Genomic DNA, 6,000 nt, shown 5'->3' with positions numbered 1-6,000 from the left:
TTTACTTTGAGCAATTCATTACTTGTCTTTACATTCTTAGAATTGCCATGCTAGAGTAAGTTTGGAACATAGGTTGTAAGTCATTTGTGCTTTAGTTTGATAGAAACACTTTTCTAGGCAAAGGGGGTTAATTGGACTATCCATAGGATTTGATCATTGCAAGAAAATTTAGAATTAGCCCAATTCACCCCCCCCTCTTAGGCATCTTGATCCTTTCATTATGCTTGTGCCGCCGCAAAAGGTTGTTGATGCAGACTCATCATCTTGTTTTTTTAATAAAGAGGAGTGTCACATCTGATATATCTAAAAAAAATAAAGACCAGTAAAAATCGATGGACAACGAGACACCAAACAATATTAAAAAATAGGCGTGGCTACCACCCAGACGTCCGAATGGACACACGTGTCCCGACACCTTGCTCCGACTCGCACGCGCACCCTGCCCTCGATGCTGCGCTCGCCGCTCCTTGCATCCAGACGCCCGCGCACCCGCCCCGCCCACCTCGCACACGCACCCTGCCCCAGCGCTGCACCCCGCTCCTTCCCCTGACCCCTTCTCTCTCCACGTGGGCGGGACTCGGGATCCAGCCCCAACTCGTTGCGTCCCTGTCCACCGGCCCCCAGCTCGTCGCACACCATCCCTCGCCGCCTAGGTCGTGCGCCCATCACTCATCGTGACCCGTTAAACTGCTAATCATCACATATGTGTGAAATATATGCAATATCCTGATAAAACATTTACAACATGTGTGTGAAGCATATGCAACATCTAGATAAAAAACGCATGCAATATCTAGATAAAACACTTACAACATATGCGTGAAATATATGCAACATCCATATAAAACACTTGTTGCAACATACGTCTTAAACAGATGAAATATTTTGAACAAACGCTGCATACCTCTAACAACACTTACAAGATATGCAACACGTATACTATCTTGATACTTTTTACAATGTCCATATGTAACAATTGCAACATACATCTGAAACACTTGAAACATACATTTGCAACATAGCAGAGGGGAAGCCCGGAGCCCGTCGATTCTAGTCGTTGGGGTAGGACCCAGTGGTGAACGACGGAGCGCGAGGACCACTAGCACCACCACCACCAGCGGCGCGTCGCCACCATCACCGGCCTTGCCTCGGCGGGGCGAGCGGCGCGCCCTATGGGATAGAGCGGGTGACGCGACACATGGCCAAAGCGAGGAACAAGGTGCGGGTGGCACGCGACAGGCGGGAGAGAGGAATGAGGAGTGAGCGATTAAAAAATAGGCGTGGCTACCACCCGGACGTCCAAATGGACACACGTGTCCCGACACCTTGCTCTGACTCGCACGCGCACCCTGCCCTCGACGCTGTGCTCGCCGCTCCTTGCATGCAGATGCCCGCGCACCCGCCCCGCCCACCTCGCACACGCACCCTGCCCCAGCGCTGCACCCCGCTCCTTCCCCTGACCCCTTCTCTCTCCACATGGGCAGGACTCGGGATCCAGCCCCAACTCGTTGCGTCCCTATCCACCGGCCCCCAGCTCGTTGCACACCATCCCTCGCTGCCTAGGTCGTGCGCCCATCACTCATCGTGACCCGTTAAACTGCTAATCATCACATATGTGTGAAATATATGCAACATCCTGATAAAACATTTACAACATGTGTGTGAAGCATATGCAACATCCAGATAAAAAATGCATGCAACATCTAAATAAAACACTTACAACATATGCGTGAAACATATGCAACATACATATAAAACACTTGTTGCAACATACGTCTTAAACAGATAAAATATTTTGAACAAACGCTGCATACCTCTGACAACACTTACAAGATATGCAACACGTATACTATCTCGATACTTTTTACAATGTCCATATGTAACAATTACAACATACATCTGAAACACTTGAAACATACATTTGCAACATAGCAGAGGGGAAGCCCGGAGCCAGTCGATTCTAGTCGTTGGGGTAGGACCCGGTGGTGAACGACGGAGCGCGAGGACCACTAGCACCACCACCACCAGCGGCGCGTCGCCACCATCACCGGCCTTGCCACGGCGAGGCGAGCGGCGTGCCCTATGGGATAGAGTGGGTGACGCGACACATGGCCAAAGCGAGGAACAAGGTGCGGGTGGCACGCGACAGGCGGGAGAGAGGAATGAGGAGTGAGCGGTGTAGGTGAAAGCTCTAGTTTGGTTTTGGTTAATTGATGAAACCCTAAGTGCTAACCTAGTTTATCAAAGTGATTATGACATAGGTAGCACTACTCCAAGTGATGAAGCAATGACAAAGATCATGACAAAGGTGATAGCATGGTGATGATCAAATGCTTGAACTTGGAAAAGAAGAAAGAGAAAAACAAAAGGCTCAAGGCAAAGGTATAAAATGTAGGAGCCATTTTGTTTTAGTGATCAAGACACTTAATGAGTGTGATCATATTTAGGATAGATAGTCGTACTATTAAGAGGGGTGAAACTCGTATCGGAATGCGGTTATCAAAGTGCCACTAGATGCTCTAACTCATTGCATATGCATTTAGGATCTAGTGGAGTGCTAACACCCTTGATAATATTTGTGAAAATATGCTAACACATGTGCACAAGGTGGAAAAATGAAATGTCTATTTTCTATTGCGCCGAATGCAAAATTCTTGGTGGTTGGCACACTTGAGTAAGGGTGAAGAAGTTAGAGTTGAAATGGAGTTGGTCGAAATGATGCTGGCATCGGTCTACTGACCGGACGCTGGGTCACTCAGCGACCGGACGCTGAAAGGCTGTGTCGCAGAACCGACCAATTTATAAGAGCACAAGTACAAAAACAATCGCCGAAACGATCAAATTCTCGAACTTGAGCCCATATAAACCCGGTAGTCAACCGAAATCTCGAAGGATTTCAAACCAACTTGCATGCAACCAAGATCACAGTAATTCAACATAACATATCGTACATTACAACATTTCGCATACATTCGCAAATAGGTTACATCATCACAGAGTCATTGTTATTACAAAACAAGTCTTGTAAACATGCGGAAGCAAATAGTTTAACTCACACACCGAGTTCAAATACACATACTAGTTTGCTGATCACGGACCGCAAAAGCATTCGGATAAGAGAAAGGAGATCATGCCCATGATCTAGTCCTCATCACCCGCCGGGTGGAGACAATACTTGTAGAATCCCTGATATAGGAGGTCATCTGCAACAAGAGGGAATAAACCCTGAGTACGGGAATGTACTCAGCTAGACTTACCTGTCGAAAACCAAATAAATGACACCAAAGATTATGCATAGCTTAATGTAGTGGAGCTGGCTGACACTTTCTTTTTGCAGAAAAGCATAAGTAATAATGATCAACTCTTAACCTGAACTAGCAGTAACTTTTTAGCCATTAACCTGTCATCTATATTAGCACCTGTACTAAGCAATCATTTTATTAGGGTGCAAACATTAATAACCATATCAGGTATTCATTGTGGCAACCTTATCATCATCCATTTAACCATATTGTTAAGTTAATTGAATCTACATTGCCGCTGCTCAGTCAAGTTCTCACTATCCGGGAGAGACGGCGATTCGAATCGATTCCTATCCAGCTGGAGGGGTATTCCTAAACACAAACCCTGCTTCCCCCGTCAGGGTCGCAACAAGTCACCTTTGGTACAATTCAGGAGTCGCGGGTCCGAACAGATCGGCATTCTCAGAGAACCACTCTGCCAAGGTTGTTCGGGACTCTAACCCGCCTTGGACTTATGCCAATGGCTCTCCGCACATCCTTACTACCTCCAGAGTGCCGCCACTGCTCGCGTTCCCGGCCTGAATCGAGCTACTAGGCTTCGCGGTCGGAACGACTTATCCAGCCAGCTAAGTGTTAGGCTGCGTTCAACATGACATGAGGACGTACAGCGTATCGGTCCTTAAATGACTCAGACGGAGTCACTATGTTCAAACCTATACAAGACCCCGCTCGGTCTTAATTCATTATTCACATGGTTCTTTTCCACGATAGCAAATATAGCCAACCGTGATCCACCTCATCCTAAAGCTCGCAGGTGACAGGAAATCACCTAACTTCTACCGCACTAAGCATGGCTAAGCATTTAACCCATTCCTGAACTTAAATAGGATTCCAGTGCGATATCTGGACAAGGAAGGATATATAATGCAGCAATTGGTTTCAACCAATTCCTATACTTAATGCATCATCAACAATAAAAGATACTCAATGTATTTGTGAAAACATAGGAGGCTTAATATGCTCCGGGGCTTGCCTTTCAGGAACGAGGAAGGCTGGTGGTCAGGGCACTCGGGCAATTCCTCCACGGCGACTGCTTCGTCGGCTTCCTGCACCTCGGGTTCCTCCTCCTGGTTGGCTCCCTCGAACTCCAGCAACGTCACTCCCTCCGGCACACCTATTGCATGAATGCGCAAGAAAAATATCATGGATGCACATGTACGAATGTCGGGGATGCTCGGGGAATGCACATGTTCGCTGTAGTTTGCATATTCCAACTTAAGCCCTATTCAAATCACTTTCACTTACCACGTTTATATAACCTAAGGTATAATTGCTCATCTTCCATTAATGACCTAGCACCTGCACCTAAGCATATTCTCAAGTTAGGCTAACCCCTAAAACAATCAATGAGAACATTGCACAAGCATACACTCAAGCATTTGTATTACAACCAAATGGAGACTATATATCGGTACAGTAAACTAGACATAACTGGAGATTTATAAATCCAATTGATATGCAACAAGACAACCTAGAAAGCTTATAAAATTGTCTACAAAACATTTTCAGACCTCAAAGCATGATTCTAACCTTTACCAGGTCGAACTCATAAATCAATAGAACTCTGTCCTCACAAGGCAGAGAACAAGCAAAGACTGGAACCTAACTTTAAACAGCTGTAGTTTCTAAACTACTGGGCCAAATGCCCTCAAATTTTGACAGGAGCTAGATACATAAGTTATCTACAGCTTTTGTATTCATCACAATCACATAAAACCAAATTATCATAGGGAACTTTCCAAAGTCCCCAGATCTGTCCAGAGGGACATGATGCAACAAATAATTATTAACTTATGATATAAACACTTAATTGGACAAAACCAACTTTACTGACATATCACACATATCACAAGCACACCAGAAAGTAGGGTGTTCATCCCCAAAACATTTCTTTTAATACCTTTCTTAATTTATTTAATTAATTAGTGGAAATAGTAAACATATATGAAAACTACACCATTAATTCTACAAAAATTACAGTAGACACTAGATGCTCTAAGTAGACTACCATAAAAATTTCACACCATTTGAGTAAGTATAACAACCTACACAAAAATGGTAAGGCAGAATGACTTAAAATGGCATAATTAGGAAACCTTAGTGAAAAGTGTCAAGCAATAGATTTCATATTTTTCCTAGCATCTATAAGGTACCAGGATACTACCTACCAAGTTTCATGGCCATAGGATTCATAGATAATTTACAAAAATTCACACAAGTATCTACCAATGATAAAAGGAAAAATCTATAACTCAAAAACTACACATGCAATGTCTCTCAAATTTTAACCAGAGCTTCTACTAAGCAATACTAGCTTACCCACAAAATTTCAAAATTTTTGGATCACAGAAACTCAAGATAAAATTCAAACAAGTTTGCATGTATCCAAAAACACATTTCAAAGTCCTATTTAATTCATCAAAAATTTCTAAAACATGTGCTCATATAATATTTTTGTTAAATACTAGACATGACTAGGAACTTCACAAAATTGGAACCATATCCTTTGGATCTACCAAACTTGAGTTACATATTTTTGAATCTATACACCAAACTGTGAAAAACAGTTAAACAAAACAATTAAGGAAACCATTTCACTGATGTTGGGCCGGCCCGAGGAAATGGCGGCCCAAGAACACGCGCTGGCGTGGCCCAGACAACGGCGCGGCCCACGCTGGGCTCCCGCTTCAGCCGCGGC

Source organism: Miscanthus floridulus, chromosome 11, assembly GCF_019320115.1.
Source record: "Miscanthus floridulus cultivar M001 chromosome 11, ASM1932011v1, whole genome shotgun sequence".
Lineage (NCBI taxonomy): Eukaryota > Viridiplantae > Streptophyta > Magnoliopsida > Poales > Poaceae > Miscanthus > Miscanthus floridulus.
The sequence above is the reverse complement of the archived record's forward strand: the minus strand, read 5'-3'. Positions refer to the sequence as shown.